Source organism: Panulirus ornatus, chromosome 14 (assembly GCF_036320965.1).
Source record: "Panulirus ornatus isolate Po-2019 chromosome 14, ASM3632096v1, whole genome shotgun sequence".
Classification (NCBI taxonomy): domain Eukaryota; kingdom Metazoa; phylum Arthropoda; class Malacostraca; order Decapoda; family Palinuridae; genus Panulirus; species Panulirus ornatus.
The window spans coordinates 49397896-49410959 of NC_092237.1; the positions used below are offsets into that span (position 1 = coordinate 49397896).

The 13064-nt window shown below is 47.8% G+C and overlaps 1 protein-coding gene across 1 annotated transcript in view; it reads right to left on the minus strand.

Moving 5' to 3' along the window:
- Positions 1-13064, minus strand: part of Khc-73 (Kinesin heavy chain 73) — a 785588-nt gene that overhangs the window by 690859 nt on the left and 81665 nt on the right. The window lies entirely within an intron of this gene.

A 13064-nucleotide genomic window follows, 5' to 3' on the forward strand; every position in this document is an offset into this window, starting at 1 on the left:
ACTTGAACACTCTCAGTGACACAGTCAAGAGACTTTTAAGTAAACACTGGCAGCACTATCCATACGTTCACTAGGCTTCGCTTTACATAAAGTACGTTCGTCCAGTGACAGTTGCTAGGCTTCACGCCATATTCTTTTTTTTTCAGTCCAGTGCTACGCTTCAAGATGATGCTACGCTTCAAGACATTTTCTTTTCTGTTGAGTGCTACGCTTCTACGCTTTAAGACATTTTTTTTTCTGTCCAGTGCTACGTTTCAAGACATTTTCTTTTCTGTCCAGACATTTATTCTTTCGGTATGTAAAACTGGTAAATCGTCAGAACACACCAATGATAAGGCTGAGACTATACAAATTACATTATATATATATATATATATATATATATATATATATATATATATATATATATATATATATATATATATATATATATATGTACGTGTACGTGTATGTATGTGTACGTGTAGGAAGAGAGGAAAGTGATTGGTTCTCAGTGAATGTAGGTTTGCGGCAGGGGTGTGTGATGTCTCCATGGTTGTTTAATTTGTTTATGGATGGGGTTGTTAGGGAGGTGAATGCAAGAGTTTTGGAAAGAGGGGCAAGTATGAAGTCTGTTGGGGATGAGAGAGCTTGGGAAGTGAGTCAGTTGTTGTTCGCTGATGATACAGCGCTGGTGGCTGATTCATGTGAGAAACTGCAGAAGCTGGTGACTGAGTTTAGTAAAGTGTGTGAAAGAAGAAAGTTAAGAGTAAATGTGAATAAGAGTAAGGTTATTAGGTACAGTAGGGTTGAGGGTCAAGTCAATTGGGAGGTGAGTTTGAATGGAGAAAAACTGGAGGAAGTGAAGTGTTTTAGATATCTGGGAGTGGATCTGGCAGCGGATGGAACCATGGAAGCGGAAGTGGATCATAGGGTGGGGGAGGGGGCGAAAATTCTGGGAGCCTTGAAGAATGTGTGGAAGTCGAGAACATTATCTCGGAAAGCAAAAATGAGTATGTTTGAAGGAATAGTGGTTCCAACAATGTTGTATGGTTGCGAGGCGTGGGCTATGGATAGAGTTGTGCGCAGGAGGATGGATGTGCTGGAAATGAGATGTTTGAGGACAATGTGTGGTGTGAGGTGGTTTGATCGAGTAAGTAACGTAAGGGTAAGAGAGATGTGTGGAAATAAAAAGAGCGTGGTTGAGAGAGCAGAAGAGGGTGTTTTGAAATGGTTTGGGCACATGGAGAGAATGAGTGAGGAAAGATTGACCAAGAGGATATATGTGTCGGAGGTGGAGGGAACGAGGAAAAGAGGGAGACCAAACTGGAGGTGGAAAGATGGAGTGAAAAAGATTTTGTGTGATCGGGGCCTGAACATGCAGGAGGGTGAAAGGAGGGCAAGGAATAGAGTGAATTGGAGCGATGTGGTATACCGGGGTTGAAGTGCTGTCAGTGGATTGAATCAAGGCATGTGAAGCGTCTGGGGTAAACCATGGAAAGCTGTGTAGGTATGTATATTTGCGTGTGTGGACGTATGTATATACATGTGTATGGGGGTGGGTTGGGCCATTTCTTTCGTCTGTTTCCTTGCGCTACCTCGCAAACGCGGGAGACAGCGACAAAGCAAAAAAAAAAAAAAAAAAAAAAAATATATATATATATATATATATATATATATATATATATATATATATATATATATATATATATATATATAAGCAGCAATTTCTCATGACGTGTCTTAAACAATGTTCATTGTGACGGTGTTCAAGAACCAACCCCTCATAGATTTCATATCTTGTTCAATGTCTCTCTCTCTCTCTCTCTCTCTCTCTCTCTCTCTCTCCATTGTAATCTTTCACGTCGAGGGGCTCCAATTCGGGACCAAAGTCTTCATCAAGGCCAGGTCTTACCTAAAATAAAAAGAAAAAATAATAATATATATGGCTCAAACGATAGAAAGATAAGAGGACAATGGGAAAAGTTTCGCTATAACCTACTTTCCAGAAGAACAGTTTATCGTATCCAGCTTCAAAGTGAACACTGATGGAGTTCACAGTAACTCCTGACACACTTCGTAGCTGGTCCTGCCAATCCCGGCGCGCACGTCATCATGATGAACCAATTTACCGACGAATCTTTTAACTCAGATTTATGTTCACAGTCACCGTGTCGAATCATTTTACATATGAATCTTTACATACACTCGGATTTGTGTTAACATACACGAGACTATGAACTTGGCAACGGTGGCCTGAGGTCTCCCAGTGTCGGCAGGGCAAGCCAAACATAACATCACCTTCCTCCCTCATTCATTTTCACCTGAATATCTTGGGGTCATATTCTCCTAAGAAATTATTACGACTTCATCCCATGACTTTACGACCTCTCAGCCACAAACAGGTTCCTTGCCTCATCATTTCCTGATGCTAAAGTCACTGCTCTTGCAATGGGTACAAACCTGACAGCAATACAAAGCGTGAACACCTGCAGCGCCTTCGGCAGGTGTTTCCGTATCGGGGGAAGATCCTCCCCCGATCCTAATCCCACCCGTCAACTACGGAGGGATCCGCCGAACACTGTCAATATTAGCGGCGGATCCAGGAGTAACTGGAAATGTGTGTCGGGTTCTAGGTAGGACAAGTGGCTGCCGAAGGTGGTCTGGGGCTGGACGAGTACTGTGGCTGCCTGGGGCACTGGCAGGGTACTGGAAGGGTACTATGGTGGTGTACTGGTCTCACAACACCTACAGTAACTCGCCATCTTCCTCTATCTGTACTGGTTTACGTAAATCGTCTCACAATCACCTACAGTAACCCGCCATCTCTAACTGTGCTGGTTTACGTAAACCGTCTCACAATCACCTACAGTAACCAGGCATCTCTAACTGTACTGGTTTTACGTAAACCGTCTCACAATCACCTACAGTAACTAGCCATCTCTAACTGTACTGGTTTACGTAAACCATCTCATAATCACCTACAGTAACCCGCCATCTCTAACCGTACTGGTTTACGTAAACCGTCTCACAATCACCTACAGTAACCAGGCATCTCTAACTGTACTGGTTTTACGTAAACCGTCTCACAATCACCTACAGTAACCCGCCATCTTTAACTGTACTGGTTTACGTAAACCATCTCACAATCACCTACAGTCAACTCGCCATCTCTCACCAACACCCATGCTTAACCTTCAGAGCACAACATGTCAACCCTTGGCTGTGATGGCCAAGCATATAAGGTTGCTCAGTGGTCAACGTTCCAATATACACATGGGGGGTTTGTCATCGTGTACGCGCACTGAACATTGCCATCCATAACGCCCACCTTAGATTGGGTTCGCTGGCTACCTGAAATGACTGTGTTGCTTCCACACACTGGCTAGCGATTCAGTGAGCAACTTAAATCCCGTGTTCGTGTCTCCTCGGGCTTACTCCGTGTTCGTTTTCTTTCCTCTATACACAGACTCAGGGGCTTCTACCGTTCCACATACCTCAGACAATGTCATCCTTCAAGAGGGAGGCTGCTCTTACTATCTCTTTTCTTTAAGCAAAAAGGAACAATACCGAATCTTGACACGCGTCAGTGTCGGTGGTGAGTCCACGGGGAAAATGAAACACGATAAGTTCCCAAGTGCACTTTCGTGTAATAATCACATCATCAGAGGAGACACAAGAGAAAAATATAACAGTCAGTTGATATACATACCAAATGGCGTCCTAGCTTCGTCTCTTCGATGTATATCAACTGACTGTTATATTTCTCTCTTGTGTCTCCCCTGATGATGTGATTATTACACGAAAAAGTACTTGGGAACTTATCCGTGTTTCATTTTCCCCGTGGACTCATAGGAATATCTTGATCATGCACAAAATTGTGATCCTTTCCAATATATATATATATATATATATATATATATATATATATATATATATATATATATATATATATATATATATATATAGATAGATAGATAGATAGATAGATAGATATATAGATAGAATGCGACAACATATTTCAGAGTCATCAATCTTTTTTTCCTATGTTCTCTAATTCTCTCAGTATTAACTCTACCATTAGGTGGGTGTTCAAACACCAGTTGTCTGTTGTCCATCATTTAATACATTCAAGCTTTCGCCTTCACATGAGGCATCACCAGGAATCTACAAAAAGATAAAAAGAAAAAAAATAGAAAAAAAAAATACTACGTCACAAAACTTGGATAAGAAAAGTAAAACGCAAAGAAAAAATAATATTAAAACGCCCGCCGACACAGCACATAGCAAATAAAAGTAAAACACTAAACAAATTAACAATCTTCACGAAGGGTACTAATTGACAACCCAGTGTTGTTTCCAACGTCACCGGGACCTCGGCAAGCGCCGGACGTGATGGAAGGAGATGGAGTGGCGGGTGTGTGGCGTGGTGTGGTGGCTCATCAGGACGCTGAGGGTAGGGGGGAGTTGGCCTCTCCTTCTGTGTAGTCACGATGCCATGCCCTAACTCTTGGCTACTTAACAGTTCATGCATTTTTCTTCAACGGTCTCCCCACAGTCAAGTCTTTCCCTTGCATGATTGTGTGGCATGTTTCCCTGCACACACATGCCACACCAAGAGAATTGAGATCTGCAGATGTTAACCCCATGATTTCACTTCTGGTATCTGAAGCTCCTCCGCTGTCAGAGAGGGAGAGAGAGAGAGAGATATATAGCCACCCCTGAGGTAACGCTAAACGCCAGGGACTGTGAGTTTCCTTAGCCGCCCGGAGCGTCCACTGCCACTCCAGTCTGCTATGACTGCCTCTCTCTACCTCCGACTCCCTCACCATTCTTGATGTTTTCACTCTGAAGGAGGACTGAGGGGCCGTGTGGTCACTTGGCACGACTGCCATCATCAAGTCCTGGGACGATGATGGGCTGCCTTGCCAGGGCACGTCTGCTATCACCGCCCTGGCACGTCCGCAACCACCTTCTTCACCTCGGCCTTGTAAGTCTTCCTAGTGTTCACGCTGGTGTTTTTCGCCGCCGAGACAAAACCTCCCAACAACCGTAATTGGACTAACTGCGTCCAGTTTCTATTCTGGACGTGTGTGTGTGCGTGTGTGTGTGTGTGTGTGTGTGGGGGGGGGGGGAGGTGCCTGGTCTACAGCCTATAACTGAATCAAATGATCAGGTCAGGGGTAAGAGGTGTGTTGCACCACTGACGTCAACAGACCACTCACCCTGATGCTACTACACTCCCTCCCTGTCACCAGCACGATACACACCTCCCACCCACACACACACACACAAGACTGCTACAGCTGGATGATCATGCTCGGTGCGACGCCAAAGCCGAGTGGACTCTTACTCAAGGTCAACCAATACAAAATACACGACGTAGATGATATCCTCTCCACACAGAGACTGTAGATGGAAAGGGAATGACAAAAGCAGACTCTAGAACATAAAAGACAAAAGAGCCATTTCGAGGCTGTTACGCCGCCATACAAATGTGCTTGCTTACAAATGCTATCCACTGTGACTCGGGTCAGCCTTGCAGCGTCCTCCTGTGACAGCACAGGATCTCGTGGTCGTCATAAATCGTCGCTGGAGTCAGGGCATCGCGCTACACCACCAGCAAGTGTGAAGGATGAGACAATGAATTTGATTCTCGCAGCACAGGGGCAAGTTTATTGTGCAACTCCCACCCATCCTGTGGAGAGTAGGGCAACAGACTATCAAACCCAGCAACAGAGGACACAACATGCACAAAAGGGATCAAGGAGTGGGTCTCTCAGTGCTGAAGTGCATTAGAAGCAATAGTGTGAGAAAAGGATTAGGTAGCACTTCACCCGCTATTCACCAATTTACATGGTACGCGAACTTTTTACAAACACAAACGAACACAGAGGAATTCACACAGCAACAGGCCACTGGGTCCTTCTGAGACCGTTTGTGGTAACGGGAGATATCAGAAACTCACAGAATAGTGTGGCATACTGATAATTCAAAGAGGATTGCCTGCAAATTGTCATGTCTACCATGGAGGCGCAAATAATGACAGTCGTGGACTTGATGCGAAGTATCTACCAAGTCTATTCTTAAACGTATCTATCGTACTGCTTTCAACCACTTTACCTGCCAAATCGTTCCATACGTCAACAATCCTGTTGAAAAAAAAAAAAGTACTTCGCCTATTTCGAGGTCGGTCATTTGCCCACAAGCATACGTTACTACGAGTAAAATCGGTCGAATCAAGTCTTGAGTAATTTGATAGACCAACACTATCAAAGCCCTTTGGTCACTTTGTGGCATTAGATCACCTTTTAACCTTCTTTATTCTGAGCTAAACAGATTCTAGTCGTTTAATCTGATCTTGTAAGATCTGCTCTTCAGTCTGGGAATCATCTTGGTAGCGCGACGCTCTACTATCTCCATTCTGTCTATGTTACTGACCAACAAGGACTAGATTATGTATCGTGGTAAATGAGGAATGAACATTTTCACCTTGGCAGCTGCATTCGCGGACAAGAGTCCAAATGAAGGCCGGGCCATAAGTAAAACATACAAGAGGTTAATCAAAGGGAAACATAAGAGACAGGGGAAAGAATTTACGAATTTGGAAGAAGGTGAAAAACTTGTATTTTAAAATGTGCCATGTCACAGCTGTTTGGAAAGACATGAGACTGTAGAGAGTTCCAAACCTTCGAGGTGTACGGAAAGAAATAGGTATCAAAACGGCCCACCCCTGAGTTGCCAACGGCCACACAGTAATCACGTGACGCAGCAGTTTGGGGGCACACAAGCAGCCAGCTCTCGGGAGCAAAAAAACAACAGTTCAAGTTATGAAGTTAACGTAAGAGAGTATATTTGTGGGGATGTGGGTCAGAGCTAGAACCATCCTATTACTTCATAAATGAACTGCTTACATTAAGCAAAGCTAAGATCCGAAACAGAACATTATCAAGGACGAAATGTTGACACATATCTTGTAATGTTCGGTACGAATGGTCTCGATACTCAAGTCAGGTACACAACGCTGCATGGTGAGGAAGTAACTTGGTTGGCAAAGTTAACACTTATGCTCAGTATTACCGGGAAGGCAAACTCCCATGAAATATCTTTAGCTCAGCGTAAGCCAGGCGACAAGAGCATCAAGGTAGAGAGAGAGAGAGAGAGAGAGAGAGAGAGAGAGAGAGAGAGAGAGAGAGAGAGAGAGAGAGAGAGAGAGAGAGAGAGAGAGAGTGTGTGTGTGTGTTCTCGCAGTATACAATCATGATGGAAGAGAGATCTGCAAGTGTTAACTCCATCTCGCCTTAATGTCACGTTCTTTAAATATGCATTCGGCGGTAGACCCCAGGGAAGGCAGATGTCTTCGCGCGTCCATCAGCCTCGTCACGCATTCCGAATCCAATATGTGAAGGCATCCAAAGAAACTGGACTGTAAATCCATCACGGGGTAATCATGTTTAGCTCGTGTGGTACTTTAAAAAGCGGGTAGCAGTTATAACCTTATGACAGTGACTCCGTGTTAAAAAACCCTGAGAAGCAATCACATTCCACACTGTCTCCGCTTCGGCCTGTGAGCACCGTGATCTTATATACACCTCAAATATGATGCTCGCTCCTTGGAAAATCCTGAGGTATTAGTATATATATGAGTATATTCACTTCACATATCGGATATATTTCCGGTCCATATAGATATCATAAAGTCTTTTAGAATGACATTCTCTACACCAACATTAGACTTAGGAGGCAAGACAAGCATGGCTGGTGAACAGAATAAGAATGTGGGAGGAGGCTACAGGAGGCAACGGGTCGGCAGGACATGGTAATCCAGAGGAGTCGTCAGGCCGACACGGACCCCCACCACCGTTGGCCACGCCTCATACATCACTTGTCCACACTCCCTGCCCTCACAACACGCAATTATGTAACCGAGACGACATCATCCCTCCCACCACCTCCGCTCTTCCTGAGTGTCTCTTCAGGCTAGCTAGTGAGGAGGTACAAAACGCTCCACTGTGGACACGCTCATGTATGTTATGGACTGTCAGCGCACGGAAAGCTTCACACGCACACACGAGAGAGAGAGAGAGAGAGAGAGAGAGAGAGAGAGAGAGAGAGAGAGAGAGAGAGAGAGAGAGAGAGAGAGAGAGAGAGAGCGAATGACTGAACACAAATACTTTTGTGTCAGGCCCTCAACTGTTTTATATGCGCCATATTCGTTCCATATAAAGTTTTCAGGTATTTCATATCAAGTCTACATGGTTTTGCTTTTTTTTTTAAACATGGTTTTGTTTTGTTTTTTTAAACATGGTTTTGCTTTTTCAACTTTCATCTCACTAATCTTTGTTTCTAATCTCTTCCATTTTCACGAACAGCTTCGACAGGAGCCATTGGGGCTGCGGCTATATGTGTAATCCTTTATGAGCAATGCGGCAATTCAAGATGCTTCCCAGATAACTGTGGAGGGTCTGGATGGAACACTTGAGTGTGCGTATACTCAGGTATCATGGATGACTCTGTGTGTGTGTGTGTGGGGTTGGGGGAGGGACTCGCTACCACTGGTCATCATCAAGGGTGGATGATGTCACAAGCCATCACATACAACAACGCACACCGCCACAACCTGCAGTTGTGATCCCATCACTCCAATGGATGTTGTCATGCCTGCTGGTGGCGTGGCCGGTGTGTGGAGGACCTCCATCCCTGGCCTGCCAGCTGGTGAGGTGGTGGTGTGAGCGACCCTCCACCCCTGGCCTGCCTGCTGGTGGCGTGGCCGGTGTGTGGAGGACCTCCATCCCTGGCCTGCCTGCTGGTGGCGTGGCCGGTGTGTGGAGGACCTCCATCCCTGGCCTGCCTGCTGGTGACGTCGCCGGTGTGTGGAGGACCTCCACCCCTGCCCTGCCTGCTGGTGGCGTGGCCGGTGTGTGGAGGACCTTCATCCCTGGCCTGCCAGCTGGTGAGGTGGTGGTGTGAGCGACCCTCCACCCCTGGCCTGCTGTTATGGCGGGTATGTGGGAGACCAGGCCTCAGTGACTCACGACTGCAGCCAATAAAACACACGAGGGACTAACATCAACGTCATGACGTAATACGTACAAAGGCGCACACTACCATCACACGACCGTCATCCGTCTGGCAACCATACACGCTTGATCATGTGGTGGTGGACTGAAATCACATCAAGGGTGTTCAACCACATCCACGGTCAGGCAACCACGCACACACCTATTCTATAAGGTGGCGCTATTAACTTGCAAATCCCCCGTCTCCTCTGCATCACCAACACACACACACACACACACACACACACACACACACACACACACACACACAATCAGCAACCCCGCATCACGACCACACCACCAGTCCCCAACTCTCCCTGACACCATCGCCCTCCCAGACACACACACACGACTCATGTCACTGCGCCTCTGTAATTCCGGAAATGGTTAAGACCGGACGGCCAATACTGGATCCTCCATCCGTTACCACGCCCGGCTTATCGGCAACCCCCACCTCCCAACCCCCAACCCCCACCAACCACCTCCGTCCGAGGTCACGTACCGCCCGCCTAGCCGCTCTCATATCAATGTCTTTGTTGAGCGGGGCCGACGGTGGTCGTTTGTCCCGCCACAACGTGCATCTCCGAGCGCTCAAACCTCACCATCCTCCCCTTCACGGCCCTGCAGCATCTTAATGCTCACTCATGACACGAAGTCTCCCTGCATGGCCAATGACAGGAGCATGTCTCGTCACATACCCTCACCAAAACATCACCGTAATGACCAAAAATAATGGACCGTCTAGGAGCTTCGTTATGACTCTAATCGAGATATCACGAAGGCAGCCACAGCTCCGAGCGTAGCGGTTCAAACGTCTCCCTCCGTCCGTTAAGCTTGTCCGCCCAGTAGAGTTAAGCTGCGTGAAGTTGAGGTGTGTGCTAGGATTATGGCGCAGCAGGAGACTCACGCCGCTGACACACACACACACACACACACACACACACACACGCACACACGCACACACACACACGCACACCCCTCGAGACGCTGCCGGTATGAATAATTCCCAGCAAGACGAGACAATCCCAGGCCAGACACTCGGCGCGCTGCCGCTGACGACCATCCAGCTCGTCACCCAGTGTGGAGGAGGGAGGCAGGCCACACTGCAGCGGTTGCTGGGGCTCGTCGCGAGCGTACATTAGGCCCTCAACTCTCACGTTCGAGTAACATCAACTTACATCATCATGTCATCATCCGTGTCTGCTGCTATCCATGAGGCAACACGAGCCAGCATATACCGAACCCCCTGTGTACGTGCCACTCAACAACAACATACAACAGTGCGTCTGACAAATGCGAATATTCAGTGGGATAAACTTTCTTCACAGTTCATCACAGATACACACACACACACACACACACACACACACCAACTCTGAACTAAGACACTGGATTCCTTCCTCCTTTAAGCCATCCTTCACGAGATCACAGCTCCCAGAATCGGGCTGTACAGCCTGGAAACCCGAGTGACCGAGTCCTTTCCACGTACAATTCGAAGACGTCCATCAACGGAGCTTATGAAATGTCCAGGTTAACGGCGTTATGTCACAGTATGGGCGACGGTGTGGAACATAACAGGAAACCTTGTGAGTGTGAGGTATGAGGGCTGGTTGTAAACTTGGACTGACGAGATCAAGGACCAAGACGATGGTCAGGAAGCAATAAGAAGGGCCAGGTGGTGGTCAGGAAGCAATAAGAAGGGCCAGGTGGTGGTCAGGAAGCAATAAGACGGGCCAGGTGGTGGTCAGGAAGCAATAAGACGGGCCAGGTGGTAGCCAGGATGCAATAAGACGGGCCAGGTGGTGGTCAGGAAGCAATAAGAAGGGCCAGGTGGTGGCCAGGAAGCAATAAGACGGGCCAGGTGGTGGTCAGGAAGCAATAAGACGGGCCAGGTGGTGGTAAGGAAGCAATAAGACGAGCCAGGTGGTGGTTAGGAAGCAATAAGACGGGCCAGGTGGTGGTCAGGAAGCAATAAAACGGGCCAGGTGGTGGCCAGGAGGCAATAAGACGGGCCAGGTGGTGGTCAGGAAGCAATAAGACGGGCCAGGTGGTGGCCAGGAAGCAATAAGACGGGCCAGGTGGTGGTTAGGAAGGTGGACCAGGTGATGAGGGGAACATGGAGGTCAGCCGAGTGATAAGCACAACCACAGACGTGAACCAAGCGAGCTATGTTATCGCACACTACTATCACTAAGGCACTGATACTAGTGGATGGCGCAGCAACCAACACCTTGACGCTACCCTGGATGGCGCAGCAACCAACACCTTAACGCTACCCTGGATGGCGCAGCAACCAACACCTTGACGCTACCCTGGATGGCGCAGCAACCAACACCTTGACGCTACCCTGGATGGCGCAGCAACCAACATCTGACGCTACCCTGGATGGCGCAGCAACCATCTGACGCTACCCTGGATGGCACAGCAACCAACACCTTGACGCTACCCTGGATGGCGCAGCAACCAACATCTGACGCTACCCTGGATGGCGCAGCAACCATCTGACGCTACCCTGGATGGCGCAGCAACCAACACCTTGACGCTACCCTGGATGGCGCAGCAACCAACATCTTGACGCTACCCTGGATGGCGCAGCAACCAACACCTTGACGCTACCCTGGATGGCGCAGCAACCAACACCTTGACGCTACCCTGGATGGCGCAGCAACCAACACCTTAACGCTACCCTGGATGGCGCAGCAACCAACACCTTGACGCTACCCTGGATGGCGCAGCAACCAACACCTTGACGCTACCCTGGATGGCGCAGCAACCAACATCTGACGCTACCCTGGATGGCGCAGCAACCATCTGACGCTACCCTGGATGGCACAGCAACCAACACCTTGACGCTACCCTGGATGGCGCAGCAACCAACATCTGACGCTACCCTGGATGGCGCAGCAACCATCTGACGCTACCCTGGATGGCGCAGCAACCAACACCTTGACGCTACCCTGGATGGCGCAGCAACCAACATCTTGACGCTACCCTGGATGGCGCAGCAACCAACACCTTGACGCTACCCTGGATGGCGCAGCAACCAACATCTGACGCTACCCTGGATGGCGCAGCAACCAACACCTTGACGCTACCCTGGATGGCGCAGCAACCAACATCTGACGGTACCTTGGATGGCGCATCAACCAACATCTGACGCTACCCTGGATGGCGCAGCAACCATCTGACGCTATCTTGGATGGCGCAGCAACCAACACCTGACGCTACCCTGGATGGCGCAGCAACCAACACCTTGACGCTACCCTGGATGGCGCAGCAACCAACACCTGACGCTACCCTGGATGGCGCAGCAACCAACACCTTGACGCTACCCTGGATGGCGCAGCAACCAACACCTTGACGCTACCTTGGATGGCGCAGCAACCAACACCTTGACGCTACCCTGGATGGCGCAGCAACCAACACCTTGACGCTACCTTGGATGGCGCAGCAACCAACACCTTGACGCTACACTGGATGGCGCAGCAACCACCAGCACCTCGCACATAACGCTAACATTATGACTACACTACTATTATTTGTGCGCCCAGTATATCAAACATGGAAAACTAATTGGCAACCATTTACTTTTTCATGTGTCACCATATCATTATTAATGTATATATTTATTATTTCTTTTGGGCAATAGTGGTTAATGGATGTGATGCCACATAAAGTGCATTACCTCTTCCCCCATCCTATTATCTTAAGTGCACAAGTGAACTGCAGACTAAGGTGCGCTCTTTTAAGGACTTGGGTGAATGTAATTTTGGGTGAGATACAATGCATTTCGTACAAATATAAGAACAAAACGCATTAATTCAATCCAACTCACCTTGGCTAGTGTTGGTATGGTTTCGTTAAGTTTTAAAAGTCTTTATATGTATTCTTTTTCTTTCACACTATTCGCCATTTCCCGCGTTAGCGAGGTAGCGTTAAGAACACAGGACTGGGCCTTTGAGGGAATATCCTCACCTAGCCCCCTTCTCTATTCCTTCTTTTGGAAAATTAAAAAAAAAAAAAAAA